This window comes from Stegostoma tigrinum, chromosome 13 (assembly GCF_030684315.1).
Source record: "Stegostoma tigrinum isolate sSteTig4 chromosome 13, sSteTig4.hap1, whole genome shotgun sequence".
NCBI lineage: Eukaryota > Metazoa > Chordata > Chondrichthyes > Orectolobiformes > Stegostomatidae > Stegostoma > Stegostoma tigrinum.
The window spans coordinates 38,746,325-38,762,722 of record NC_081366.1 but is presented as its reverse complement, the minus strand read 5'-3'; positions in this window follow the sequence as shown (position 1 = coordinate 38,762,722).

The following is a 16,398-nucleotide window of genomic DNA, read 5'->3' as shown; positions in this document are numbered from 1 at the left end:
GTCAGAAATAAAGTTAATTTTAGAAGTTTTAGAAATATTTTTTGTTGTATTTTCACAATCCTAATAAATTCCTTTTGAGAATCTTTGGTGGTAGACTATTTTGTTGGAATGTATTTTTAAGATGCAAATGGCTTGCAGATTTTTTGAAATTATCCAAATGTAATAGAGAAATACCAAAGTATTGATATTCGCTGGCCATATACACTTGCAAGCTTCCATTGCATATTGACTTAATGGAATTTATCAGAGTTTGGTAACATTGGCAACATTCATCAATTAACACTTCAAGAGAAATTGTTAGGACTAAAATTTGCAAATTTTCTTGCTAATGTAGAAGTATTACTCAGTCCTTAAATATTAAGTGAGTCTTAGGTATAATTCTAGATAAAATGATGTTGTACTTTGTACACTTGGAAATATAATTGGTAGACTAGAAAGGGATATTTTAAATTTGTCTTGGACAATTAATATCACTGCAAACGTTGGCAATAAAAATGATAGTTAGTGAAAGATGACATTTACAGTATTGTCCACTTCCCAAGTCAGTAGTAAAAGTTCAGAGACAGCTACTTATTAACATGACAATTGTTTCGCACAAAGCCCTGAAACAGCTTACAATTTATATTCCTATAAAGAATGTTTGAGTCTTGAATTATTTCAAGCCTAATTTTTTACAATGCTCCCCTTTGCCTTCTTATTTGAGACTGATCATTGCTAGACAATCGTAGTCTTCCTGAATGCAATTGGTATCAAACTTTCCATAATTATTTGAATTTTAGAGGGTCCTGCCAGTAACCATTAACTCTTGTTTTGCTTAGTTTCTTGCATCACTTTCCATAAGTTGAACGTATGATTTAAGAGCAGCATGAGGCCATTTAGTCCCTTGATCTTGCTCTGTTCTTCAATAAGATCATGTCTGATCTGTTTGTTTTAAATTCCCCTCTTCCCTGAATAACCTTTGGTTCATGATGGACAAGGGAATCAATCTACATCCATCATCTGACTCAGTTCCAAAGTAACATAACCATCTGATAGGAAATAAAACCCTCATTTCTCACCTAAAAGGGTGACTTCTAATTTTAAAATAATGCTCCCTACTTCTGGACCCGCCCACAAAATGAAACATTCTTTCCACAATCCAGTTTGTCAAAACAACTCAAAATCGTATGCATTTCAATTAAATCATCCCTCGCTTCTCTAAACTCCAGTGGAAACAGGTTTGGCCTGCTGTGTTCATCTAGCTCTACACCTTGTTATCTCAGTTTCTCCAGCATCTGCAGTTCTTACTATCTCTGGTCTGTCTAACTGTTCCTTATGAGACAGTTTGTTCATTCCAGCTATCAATCTAGTGAGCCTTGTCTGACTTGCTGTCAATGTATTTGCATCCTCCTTTAAATAAGGAGACAAAATTGCACACCATATTTGTGAGGTGACCGTACCAATTTCCTGAGCATCTTAAGCATTGCGTCCTAAATTTTACTTTCAAGTCCTCATAATAAAATATTTTTACATAGCCTGCTTAAGTATTTGCTGTACTTGTATACTTACTAATTATGACTCATGCACTATAGCACATAGATTCCTCTGCAGCTCAGAATTGTGTAGTCATTCTGTGTTTAGTAATCGTACCTACAAAAGTGAACATCTTGACATTTTCCATATTCTATCTACCAGATTTTTGCCCACTCACCCAACCTATCTATATTTGTTTACAACATTCCTACTGGAACACCTGTCAGAAACCCATGCAGACTTGGGGAGAACGTGCAACCTCTGCCTAAGGCTGGAATTGAACCCGAGTCCCTGGCTGTGTGAGGCAGCACTACTAATCACTGTGCCACCATGCAACCCAATGTTCTCCAGGTGACTAATTCTATTGTCATACATATTTGATTTGTAAAGTAAACATGTGAATGAACTACTTAAAAATAATACACTTGAGGTCCCTAAGCTGTACAGAAGTTCCTTAGCTTAGACTCCAAGTTTGCTGAATTCCATTAAGATGATGGAAAGGATGTGTTTGTCAATATGGCCAGCTTATCTGTATAAAAATGTACGGACATGTATTTGAGAACTAAAGTCAAACCAGCTGCACCTTTCCATATTGGTATACAGATGCTTTATTAGTTATTTGATTCAATTTTATTTTCTTTTTGAGTTGAGCGTAGCTAATAAAACGAGTAAGCAGTATGATTCCATATTTCTGTCAGTGTTGTTTTCAAGTATTTCACGAGCATTTTTTCACCTTTTTAGAGTTTTATTTTTGATGTATGTTCCCCCTTCCCCATATTTTTGGCTTGTCCCCAAAAAACAATTGAAATAAAACACAGAAACATAACCTTCGGCCCAACTTGCCAAGGTTCTTTATTGTGATTGTCTAAGTCAAGCCCCTCGATTATATAAAGCTGAATTTTACCAAATCTTAGAGATTACTTTCAGTGATTCCAATCCCTTCTGTTTAGATTCACTAAGGTAATACTATCCAAGTAATCACAGCAGATATCAGGATTTCACTACGATTTGACAGTTTTGCACAGCCACAGCAAAAGCCATAAAACCTTTCTTATGCTGTCAAAACATTTTGAAATCCCTTGCCCTAGTCAGCTGTATTGCTTTGTAATTGGATTACATCCTGCCTGTTTTTAGTGAAATAAGTATATCACACTGCCATGATGAGGTCATTATAGAAATGTAAGATTTTGAACGTAAAGTAGCAATATCTTTACTATGATCCAGTTGTTAGTTAGACATGCTACTTAAACTCAAAACTGGAGGCTTGTGATAAGTAAACTTAATCAGAATGATCCTAAACGTTCATTAATTTGTACAAAATAAGTAATTTGTTTTAGTTTATTGTTTGTAGATCAGAAATTAAATTTAGAAATGGACAATTTTGGGGATTTGTTTTTGGATATTTTAAATTCCTTTTCGAGTCCAAATATAAAGATTTTCACCGTCAGGAGCAACACAATCACCTGCAGACTAAAGCCCCTCTTTTAATGAAACTGTCAAGCGCAACCCCTACAACACCAGTTTGTAATTGCAACTAAGGATACTAGTAATCCTTCTGTTGTAATATTGTGAATTAGTGTCTGATTTGAGTTGTGACCTTGGGTCCACCAAAACATGAGTGATGCAACTTAGATGTTTAGGATGCTTTAAGTCAAAAGAATAAAAATGCTTTCATTGGATGATGCTAATATATAATTCACCCCACAGAGGAAAGGCTATATTTTAACTCTACAATGTTAACAAAGTAGAAGTCTAAGCTTTTGATGTGATATAATAAATATTTCCACATCATTATATTACATAATTACAAAATTTTCCAAAACTGAAAATATTTAGGATATTTTTTGGAATCTAAGAAAATTGTCAATTAAGTCAAGGTGAAAACAGCCAGCTCGATACCAGGCTGTATTTTCACAGTCTTGCTAATTCTTGATTGTTGTGTTTATTTAAAATTTGTGCTCTGTGGTAGGAAAAATACAGAAATTTTATAAATGCTTCTTTTTAGGCTCTCAATGTATCACAAAGGACTTCGTAGTCAATTAATTACTGTCGAAGCATAGTTACTTATGTTGGAAAATATGACAGTATGCATGCCATGATCACATGAAATACAGAAATAAATGGCCATTTATCTTTAAAAGAACAATACTAAATCAGATTATGTGTTGGTCAGGGTTTCGAGGAAAACATGCTGTACCTATCTTAATTAGTGGCATTGCTCACACTCATTTAAGAGGCCAGCTCTTAATCTTGAACCTCTGTTTAATGTTTCTCCAAAAGACAAAGACAGAATCACCAGTATCAAACAACAATTAGTGAGATTTTCCTAACAGGCTCTTTCACAGATGCTGTTTTTGTCAAATTGGAGATGGAAGACAAAATAAGGAATGAAACTTTTACGAAAGTTGGATTTTACAATATACTGTTCAGCCATTTGAGTGGGAAAGCCCTAGTGTAAAGTAAAAGTATTCAGTTTTTGATATCACTTGTTATTGCATTAGATAAGACATGAATGAACCATTTTGAGAAGCTCTGTACCTTCGTAAATTATCAGGTTTCAAAATAAAACCAAAAGAATTGTGGATGCTGTAAATCAAGAACAAAGACAAAGTTGCTGGAAAAACTCAGTAGGTCTGGCAGCATCTGTGAAGGAGAAAACAGAGTTAACGTTTCGTGTCTGGTTCTAAAGAAGGGTCACCGGACTTGAAACGTTAACTCTGTTTTCTCTTTCACAGATGCTGCCAGACCTACTGAGCTTTTCCAGCAACTTTGTTTTTGTATCAGATTTCAAAAGCTGTGAAGCTGTAATGTTTGAACACAATGGAGCATGTGCCAAATTTCAATTCAATTATTCTGAAAAATTTCACATTTGAATTCAGATATTTGTCTCCTAAAATCATCCCTCTCCTTAAAAGCTGATACTGTGTACTGAGCCCCAGTGAATTAGCTGAATTTTAAAATCCATGCAAAATCATGTTATTTCTGAAGGTGGAAACATATCACCATTGCAGTACCAAAATAGGTTATAGTATTAGATTTATTAATAGATGAAATAGATTTAAGCTAAAAGTGACGTACCGATACTGTAATATTTACATATAACTGGATTGGCTCACAAGTTGTTAAATACTGTATGCCATTTTAAAGGCACTTATTGGAGTTTCTTTCTGGCAAATTCCTGACAACATATACTCTGTGAGATGATTACTTGTAGAACCCTTATTGTCTTCAAGCATGTATTAGAGAATGGAATACTGAAAGGGTTTCTTCATTGTAAAGGTGCATTTTATTTTGAATATGAAACTGTTTCTCCCTAAGTCCTGAGAGTTCAGTTTTTCCTTCATGGAAAACAACCTAGTAACAAGACTGAGCTTCATCTCAGACCATGGATGGAAATTACAATTTTGTCAGTTGAATTGTCCATTTACATTTCAAACAGACCTCAGTGCCTACAAAAATAACTAGCTTAATTACTCAAAATGCACAATAGTGGTTTTCTTCCAATTGGAAACTTGAAGAAAAACAGCCTTTAAAAAAGTTATTATTTCTTTTTTAAGATATAACATATTTTACCATAACATTAGTAATAATCATGTCATTGAATGAAGCTGGAACACTTGTTAAAAATAAAGAATATCTAATGAGTCCATTGTATAGAAATACTTACTATTATATGACATTTGCTACACAAAACTGGTGGTTTCGTGCACCAGGTTTGCGCTGGTGTTTATATTTTGCATCAACATCTCTACCCTTCATTAACTTGCCTGATCATCATACATCTCCACATCCCCCTCTATTTATCTAGCCTTGCCTTACTTGTAGAATAACTGCTGCTTGAGGTAAAGAATTTCATATTCTAACCATCCCGAGTGAAGACATTTTTCATGAATTCCCAATTGTATTTATTAATGATTTTCTTACATTTATGAATCCTTGTTCTAATCTTTACTACAATTAGAACTATCTTTTCCATGATACCCTTTTGAACCCTCCTATATTGTTTTGGAAAGCACCTATAAAGGGATGATTCAAACTTTTTGCTGGAGCTAAAAGCCCCAAACTGTGAACCTGAAGGGCATAATCTCAGTTCTGTTGTCATACCGGTAAATTGATTTTGCCTCTTTTCTCGTTCCTGTATGTACTTAATACAAGATGAAGTTTAGAACTCTTAGTTGTACTTCAAGTGAGGGCTAACTATGATTCCATACAGATTTACATCTCTTGCTCGTCTGTTCTGTCTGTATAGAAGTGCATCCCAATTTTTTTTTTTGATTTTATTAATCTCTGTCACTGCTTCACTGATTTCTGTATCCATTGCCCCAGATTCTCATGTTCCTACACCCAAATTAGTTTCTTACTTTTGAAGGTATCTGTGGTTCTTCTAATCTCCCTAACAAAATCTCAAATGGGCTTCTCGCATATATCTATATTGAAATTTGTTTGCCAGTTACATGATCAGTCTGCCAGCCTTTTAATATTTTCCTGTTACAGTCTGGTTCTGAATTGGTAATACTCTTTCCCCAAAATTCTGGTTGATCTGCAAATTTTGAAATTGTTCTTTTAATTCCAAGTCCAAATTGTTTTGTAAAGGTATACAGCAGTGACAACAACATCAATTCCCACCTTTTCACCATCTGGTTAACTACTGTAGAGCCTGGACTGTTTTGTGTTGTCATCAGCTTGCTGTTCATTCTACGACTTGTCCCTGGACTCCACGTGTTCTGATGAGTCATGAATCTACTTTGCGAGGGACCTAGTAAATAACAGTAAAATTTAAAGGATTGTTGCTTTTGTATACATTTTAAGCTTTCATATACAGTGATTTGTCTCAGATTTTTGAATATACTTGTGGACATGGAAATTTTTTCTACCACATCTGTTTAAAATGGGGAAATCATTTTGAGTATGAATCTAAATTGTAACCTTTTAAAACTAGATTGTGCCTGGAGGGAGTTATAAAACAATGAGGAGAAAGCATGCTGATATTTGGAATTATTTGGGGAGATTAATTAACTTTTAGTGCTAATTTTTTACAAGAGAAATCTCTACATTGATAAAGCTGCTACAGTCTAATGCTTCAGCTGAAGGTGGAATCGTTGTCAAGGAAACTGTTATGCATGAATTACATTTCTTTAGTATCAGTTCTCCATTTGCTATTTTTCTCTTCCAACTTTATAAGAGTAATGTTGGGATGAGGAATACAGAGAGAGAGAGAGAGAGAAAACGAAAGAATCCAATATGACGATTGTACGTGTCACCAAATTATCTGAGAAATACAGCCAGTGGAGTGGGTTCTGTCAATTAGCTCCCAATGGTGTCCTTTGGTGGAAATATAAGTAAATTTGAGGGAAATAATCTGCTTTATCATTTCTCCCAGAATTAAGACTCAGGTTGATAACATATTCAAAAACTTGCGTCTGTGTGCGCACTGTTAATTATTTTCATTGTAACTTATGATCTCCAAGTTTATGATGTAAACTGTCATGCTATGATGATATCCATCATCTCCTCTCCACCCCACCCCGCCAATCCTCTACCATTTGCCTTTCCCAAAGATGAGTCAGTGGTCAGATTAACCGGATAAACAACATTCAGGTTTTAAGGCCAGAAAACACAAATTGTAACTTAACTCAAAATTCAGTTTAATTGCTATATTTCCAATAACAAGCATGTTTTTGGTATGTGTTTTTTTTTCGCTTATTGGCATCTTCTCTACAAATGATTCATAGAGTTTTGATTCAGATCAAAAGTGCATGTGCAACAGAAACAAAATACGTTAATATTAATTGTACTGGTTGATTGAGTTTTGACAGCAGTTGGATAGTCACACAATGCAAAGTCTGACCAGTGCAAACCAGAAATTTGTTAAGTAAGCACATAGATGAGGAAGGAATGATAAAAGGAAGTGTATACCAAAAAGATGTTTGTGACTGGAGTTTTACCTGTTTAACTGCATTTTGAGTAATATATTTTCTTACCTTTAAAATCTGCACATTGTCTAATCGACAACCCTATTCCATTCCTGACATCAGTCTGTCGTACTGGATTGGTTGACAATTCTATTACCTAACAAGAGGAACAAGTATCTGAATTTATTGGTATGGTGTAGCAAATAAGTTTCTAAAACCACTACATGTTAAATTCATTTTCCTACTTTCTTAAAAATGTAATCTGTGTGTATTTGTAGATTATGAAGAAATGATGCAGCATCATGTTCTGAAACATTTAAACCTTTCAACTTCTTTCACAAACTTCATCGCCACTGAATTTTGTAGGGCCAGCTTGTTGTATAAGCAACTGTCAGGAATAAAGGCAGACTTTTAAAAAAAATTAGACTGTAAACTGGAGGCTAGAAAACAAATTTTCTTAGTTGTACATCAGCCTCATGGTTAGAGTTTTATTCACTGGTCTCTTTCTATCTAAATACATCAGTTTCATACCAAATTAGTGATGTTAGTATGTCACATAAATTGTTTTAAATTACCAAAAGCAGTTCATTAGCCAATTATATTTAATTTCTAAATTTCAAATTTCTAAATGCATATTAATCAGCATCTGAAAGGGAAGTCCAGGGGGTAATATTTAGATTTGCATGAATTTCTGCTTGTGTACTTTGCAATGCTTTCAATTCAGTCCAAATAATTTAACTTTCTTTAGTAATTAATGTGCACAGTATTGAGGCAGTGTGAACAGAACCAACCAAGATTAGCACTTTAAAAGTGCACAAAAAGAAATAAGACAGATGTGAATTTAAAACTGATCAGGAATAGTTTTTCCAGTTTCGAGTATTTACAAAAGTCTTCCAATGAATATAAAAGAAACAAAAGCTTTGTTGTTCAAGATGCAATTGAGTACTGTGATAAGAGTAAATGAAAGTTAGAGGGGCACCTCTTTAGAGGTTGAATAGCCTAATCTCATCCTTGACCTTGCCTGTATTCATGTTCAACAGCAAAACCATCTGCGGAGGTTAAGTGAAGGAACTGTCACAGGCTCAACCATTGAACTAAACAACGAACCCACCTTGTGGAGAAATATTTAAAAGCCCAAGGGATGTTCCTGGTGACTAATATGAGAATTTAGCCTTCTTTAATTTAATTGTACTGCATTTTAAATTGTTCAAAGAACCAACATGTAGGGCATGAAGAGAGTAATTCAGTACAAGAGTGAAGAGAATTTGCCCAGCGTTCTAATTTCTAGTTTCTTAAAAATTTTAAGAAATATATTTCTGCGGAGTTCAGATGTACAAGATCATCCCTCAGTTTTCCTTTTTCTTCCCAAGAGAAAAGAGACTCAATCTGCTTTTCCTTTGCTGATATGTACCCATACATTTCTAGCATCGTCTTTTATAAATTTTGTCTGTATTCTCTCAGTTCCCTTTTCTAGTGTGCAGGTCACTAAATAGTCTAACCAAATTTCAATACAGCTGTACCATAAGTTCCTTACAATTCCATTCTGTTCGTCTACAAAAAAAAACAAATGCTTAGTTTTGCTCTAATGAACTCACTAACTTGTGTGCCACTTTTTAATGATGATTGAATGTATACTTTTGATGACTTTAGTCCTTTTCCCCACCTAGACTTGCACCTGTCAATTTATAAGTCAGTTCCCTATCCTTCCTGACAAGATGTTGCACCTAACATTTATCTTTCTTTGCCCATTCTGCAAGTTTGTTAATGTCTTCCTATTTGTTGCAATTTGCTCTGAGTCGATGATTTTCACCACCATCACTTTCAAGTATCTACATCTGCCATCTGCAGATTTTCAAATTGTTGTTGTTTCTAAAGTCCATGTGATCCCTATGGAACATCACTTACCACCTTGTGCCACTCTGAATTTTCTTCAACATTTATTCCACTGTGATTTCTGTCTTGAAGCCAGCTAGCTGTCTGTTTTGCCCCTTTTTCTCTGACCCCTTGTTCTCTAACCTTTATTCATTAAATTGTTAAAGGAAATCTTATCTTGAAAATCCAGATAAATTACATCTGCTACCTTGTTTTGAGGAGGTAACGGAGACTAGACATTCAGGATTGATCAAGCAAGATTATCCCTTTTGAAGTCGATGCTACATATTCATTATTCTGATTTTCAATTCTAAATGTTCATTCTGGTGTTTGGAAAAGTTTTAGCTTTGAGATCTTTCAGGTCTGTCTAACTTGAACAACAATTTAAGGTTATTATTTTGGATAAATAAAGGGTGGCAGAATGGGTTACTAATGATTTATCAGTTTGCAAACTACGAAATGTTATTAGCTTGACCTTTTTATCTTTTCATCCATTTATACCATTTCTCCAATTTCTAATTGATTTTTAGATAAATTGTTCCTGTGCCTTATTAGCTTTGGATAGAATGACTTCTCATGCCTCAAGTATTTGACTATCTTTCTTTATAGTTATTGGAAAAGGAGCTGGGAAAGATGTTATTAAATGGGAAATAAGAATTGAGGCAAAAACTTTGTAAAGGGTTAGATTTTGTTCCAATGCTCTGCTGATATCCTGTGAAAGTTACTTAGATCCAGACCCATCTCTTGATATCGTTGACCCTAAATTAAATGCATTTTCCTTCTAGCTGGATTTTTTTTTCCAATTTAAAGTTAATCATCATTTAGGACCACTTAGTTTTCTATTTTTGGTGTATTTTCAAATGAACGGTATCAATATTTTTAGTATTGTTGAAAATATTCAAGCATTTCTTCATCCTGTTCCAGAAAGAGTGTTTTGCATGCAAAGGAGCCCCAGCAATTTTATCTGAAGATGTATACACATTTGTGAAATACAAAACTAATTCACTACTGTGAACAGGATATCCAAGGCATCAGAACATTCCTTCGCCCTCTTCCCTGAAGAGCATCAACCGTAACTTTTTTTCAGACTGAAAAATATTAAGGACTTGAACCAGTCCTATATAGTACTTGGAACATCAGAGAAGAATCCAAGACAAAAAAAGTGGCGGCTTTTGACTGGTGGAACTATAATGTTGTCCATCCTGCCTGAGGACAGTTTTAATTATCCTTCCAAACAAAGTCTGCAGTCAACCACAGAAATGGTGTAAAAGGAAATAAGAAAACCCCATTAGATAGGTAACTTCAGTACGCTTAGGATTGGCCCATGAGCTAAAAACAAAGGGATAGAAGGAAAGCTTGCACTCAAAACAATTACTTTTAGACATTAAACTGAACAATTAGGATATGCCTTGAAGGTGCTGAGGTAATGTGCCATAAGTTGCTATACCCCCATTTTTAAATACAGGTAGAAGATTTCTAACGGTTGTCTTTAATCAGCAAATTTCTTGAGATTAATAAGTAATTTGATCAAAGAAAACTGAACAACCAATAAGCTGACAAAGATAAGTGAATTAGGACATCATCCAAGATTAGAACCAGTCACCTTTTTGAACCAAAGGTTGAAATCAAAGCTTGTAGTCTTTGGGTCAAGTTTCCATAATAATATCAAGTTTAATTCTTTCTTGGTGGATGATTTCAATGGAGGTGGTACTCATCCAAGAACTTGCCAGAGTTTCACAATTTTAGGTCTGGTTTAGACAAAAGGTTCACCGTAAGATAATTCAAGGCGATGTAGAGAACCTCTAATGTTGCTCGTGGTTCATGTGTATGTCAGATCAGAGGCAACTAAGTCCAAGGCCTACCTGGGATTCATGAGTGTCAGCCAGGGCAACTATAGATCCAGGTTAGTGGTTCTGCTTGATGATACCTTCCTGACCAATGTGGTGGTTGGAACAATCGTGGAAGACTTAAAAAGAAATATTGCAGCATTACACAATACAAAGCTGTCTTCAGCATCTGCTAAGATTACTGCGATACCATGTATTTACCAGAATCTACACTGCTTTTGAGGCAAGAGCTGGAAAAAAACAGTTGTCATTGGAAAGTCTTGATACTTCATAAAAGACAGGTTACAGCCTGATTTCATGGGTGTTGAAACAGTCGATGGTACAACCAATTACAATTTCTTTCCGTGCTAGATGAATCTCTCTGACCTGGAGTGTTTGTGCTTCATTTTAGGTTTGGACTGAAGACAGACTCCTGGTGAGTTCAGGTGCATCCTGCAAAAAAACTACTTGTGTTCAGCAAAGCCACAACAGGATGTGCAATATTTGAAGCCTGGTATGAGCATATAGTGGAGCAGTTTTAATTGGAAAAAGCAATATATCAACACAGAAACTGAGGATGCCAAAACTTCACAAGTTGGAATAATCAGATTCCAATGCAATGATTTAAAACTGATCCTACTGAGAAAGTAGAATCTTCCAACTGAACAAGGCAAGAAAACTGAAAGTTGTGTTTTGAGCTAGGTTTTACATAGAATGAGATGGAATATCATGCATCTACATATGAAACTCTTGGATAGATCCAATCCCAGTTATTTTATCACTGTACATTAGTGCTATGCCTGCAATCGGCAAGAGAAGGCAACAAATAAACAATTCCATGTTGTGCTCCCCTGTAAATTTGAATAAGATGTTATTAGGGAACTTGCCGTGATTCAAGAGCAGAGTTTTTCAAACGCCAATAATTGTAATAAACGACAATAGAAAATTTTTACAAAGAAAATAGTCATGTGTACTCCTTTCTGCTATCCGTGGGATTAGCCAAAATGCTTCCTGAAGGACAATAGCAAAAAAAACCTATCTCCTGTATTAATGTGTTTTTCTCTAGTAATGGTTTGAACGATAGATTTACCTATGAACACTATCAAACTTGTATGATTGACAAGAATTATACCTTTTACAAGCTGTCATTTTTCTTTCCTTCTCATGACAGCTGATGATTTACTTTTCTTGTATTACTGTGGTCCAGATGTTTTAATATTGACTAATCAAGATAATTTCAAACATAGCCCCTGAATTTAGTTTTACATCGTAATATGTCTGTTTTTACCAGCTCGCTGATCCACGTTTAGTAGTTTCCTGGAATTCTGCCACTGTAGTTGTCATTCACATACCTATTGTCTCTCAATTTAGATCTTTGCTACCAGAGCATTTAAAAAGACAACACATTACAAGCTTCTAGAGTTCTTTTTTTTTGTCAATTTCCTTTGCCTGTCCCCAAGGTATTGACTCTTTAACGTATGCTTCCTTGATTGATTGTATTGTGTAGTCCCGCCCATCATCGTCCCCGCCACAGTCGTCATTCTTATGCAAGCTAATATTTGCATAGATAACATAACAGAGATGATTATCAGAGTAGGATCAAATTTAGTGTTCCAGAAAGTGTCCTGATAGAGAATGATAAATTCTGTACAAACTTGTGATTTAAATGGCTCAGCTACAAACTGGGGATAGAATACTAGAGATTGGGACAATAAAAATGGAAATATTTACTACATTGAGCAGTTAGTGCAGATTAATTCCTGTTTAAACTTATGTGGAAATGTATAGTGCCAGGTTGTAAGTTACCTTGAGTTGACTGGAAAAAGTTTGAAAGAAATTTGGGTAGTTTCAACCTAGTTTCAGCTGCACATGAGATTTGAAAATGTTGGGTAACTAGAGATGGACAGGGATAGGTGGCTGTCATGTTTCTCTTTAGTTGAGACTGTTTGAGTCCCCAGAATATGTCCTTACTTCCGATTATTAGTCATCAGTCAACTTGTTCTTTATGGTTCTTGCAATATCAATATTAACTTGGAAGACACTTTGAAAAATCCACAATGTTGACCTGAAAGGATGAGCTTCTTTTTACCTTAGAAACTATTTTTAAAAAATCTCATCTCAAGGTGGGATAACTGTACCTCTTTTTTTTCAAGGAATGGTGCATAGAACCATAGCTTTCTATTTCTTAGCTCATTGTCTATTAATGCCCATTTTGCAATTATTTTAATGAGCTTTGATAGTCAGTGATTAGATCTTGGGTTTCCTTATTCCAACCTCAGATATACAGTCTCCCTTTCGGATGCCAAAAGCATTGGGGTGAGTAGATTTTTCAGGTTTTGTTTTAAGTTCTTAACAATGCTCTAGGACATTGTTCTGGAACACATCTCCTTATGTCCTATAAATGAATAGAAATATCTGCTGTATTTATAAGTTAATTTGTTAGCATTTTCAGCCTGTTTGTCTGTGTGTTACATATACAATCAAAAGAAAATACCAGCGTGTGTCAAGTGTGACTCAGTTGGTGGCACACTTACCTCTGAAATACAAGAGTCCAGGTTCATGTCCTACTCCACATCCTGAACACACAAACCAAACCTGATTCTCCAGTGTAGTGTTGAGAGCACTTTGCCCTGTTAAAAGTGCAGTCTTTTGGGTGAGATATTAATGGTGAGATCCCAACTGGGTGGATGTAAAAGATCCTGCGGCATTATTTTGAAGACGAGCGAGGGAGTTATCCCCAATGTTCTGGCCGATATCTGTTCCTCAATCAACTTTACCAAAAACAGATTATTATTTCATATCATTATTGCACTGCTCTTTGTGAGATTTTATTAAGTACAAAGCAGCTACTGTCATTACTACATTTCTACAGTCATTGTACTTAAAAAAGATATTTCCTTGGCTTTAAAATGCTTTAAGATATCCAGTGGTTGTGAAAATCACTATGTATATTCAAGCTTTTTATTTTACCATGTACTTTTATTATTGATGAAAGTGCCACAGTATCATGGAACCTAAAGATATCAAGGGAAAAATGAGTGGATTCAGCGAGTAAGAATTGAATAAGAAAATATTAATTAAAATGCAATTTGCAAAGTCTTGATAATTTCCAAGATATCAAACAATTCAGGAAGGTACAATCTTTCCAAAGTTTGGAATTCTCTCTAAAAGCCTTCCAGTTAATTAAGAAATGAGAGAGTGGTGGGGACAATGGGATAGGAGCTTCGATCTATTTAAACAGTAGTTAGGATCCTTAGTTAGGTATTGGAGGGAAGTCACTGTAATTTGTCAGAGTAACTGAACTCTAGGACAAGTATCACCTGATCAGAGCTGGAATGGATTTGTGAAGGCTTGGCCATGTCTGATTTTTATAGTTGATTTTTGTTTAAGATAATCTCATGAGGGAGAGGTGAGTTTCTGGATATTATCTACATGAACTTAGAGAAACTCAGTTGTGCAGCAGTTGTTCTAAAACAGAACAGTCCAACTCTTCTGTGCCAAACAGACATCCCAACAGACCATTCAGTCCAACTCATCCCCAGCGACGTAGTCCCAATTAGGCCAGCCGTCTAATAGATATTTGACAACTTTGTGAAAAAGGGATAATGTGCAAAAATTAGTGCAGTTGAATCGGAGGCGATCAAATAACATAATTGATTGGGAGCAAGGAGACACAATAGGGATAAAAGGTACAATCTCTAGATGGCAGATGGGTGATGAGTATTGTTCAGGGGTCTACTCTGGAAAAAGTAGTTTATCACCTTTTTATAACAACATTTGGAAAAGAAATAATATATATCCAAATTTGTAAATAACATCCAAGTTAGGTGCAACATTAAGATATGTGATGAGATCGGGAAAATATAATGGACATACATACACTAAGTGGTTGGGGAGTGCTGCTGGGCTGTCTGTTGACCAGTCTGGTTGAGTGAATGTCAAGGCTCAAGGTGGTCTTCTTCACACTGCATGTCTGGTGGAAAGCTGTTGGCTTTTCACTAGAGGAGATTGCGGATAACCTACGAGGTCAACCTTGTGAATCTTTAGGTTGGAAGGCCCAGCTGCTTACTGCATCATGTCTCCTTGGTAGCAGTCCGAATTGACTGACTGATGGGCAACATCTAGCATATGTGGAGTAACAGCAACAAGAGTACAAATGCTGCCTTTCTGAGAAAGGGCATCAGGTTATTTCTCAGTAGAGCCATTGCTATTTCTACCATGCAGCATGTTGCAAGTCTTGGACATTATTAGATGGCTGATTGCTGGACTGTTGTGACTTCCTTCAAATCAGTATATCAGTGGTCTGTACTTGCATGATAGAAGCTGAATTTTCACTGCAGCATTCATACCTCTGGCATAAGCTGCAACATCAGCCATTAGCTACTATGTTGTGAAGATGGCTAACCACTAAGATGCTTGAAAGGATTAGATGTTTGATAGGATTAGATGTGGGTAGGAGAATAAATATTAGATATGAGGATACTATCATTTTTGATAATTTCAAAACCAGCTCTGTCTTGCTTCAGTGTGGGCATTTCAGTAGTGGCCAGAACATTCTCCTTCACAAGGTCAGATTACGGAGGTGGGCCTGTTTCTCTGCTTTTATGGATGCTGTCTTTAGATTGGTAGAAAGTGAACATAAATCCTTTATTCAAAAAGACAGAAGCAGAAATACAGGCCAGTTAGCTAAAGATCTGTCATAGGGAACGTGTTCAAAACTGTCATTGATGTTATTATAGCGGGGAACTTGGATATCTTCAGGGTAATCAGAGTTAATATGGTTGACATACACATGTTATGGATATATTGTACTTCGGTCTCCAGAAGGCATTTGGTAAGGGGCTGCGTTAAAAGTAATTGTAGGTTATAAATTCTGGCAAGGATAGAAGATTGGCTAGCTAACAGAAAGCAGAGAGTAAGGATAAATGGGTCTTTTTCAGGTTAACAAGATATAACAAGTGGTGTGCCTTAAAGATTGGTGCTATGACATCAACTGTTTACAATTTATACAAATGATTTGGATAAATGGGATTCTGGCACAAGTTATGATACCAAATTTGTTAATGACATGGTAGGAAAGTAAGCTGTAAAGATGATACAAGGATATTCCAAAAATACACAAATGTGGCTAGTGGGGTATAGAGTAGAAAATGTGAAATTGTTCATTTTGGGAGGTAGAATGAAAAAAGAAGCATATTATCTAAATCATGAGAGGTTGTGGAGCTCTGAGATGCAGATGGACCTAGTTACCCTCACGCATCAACCACAAGAAGTTA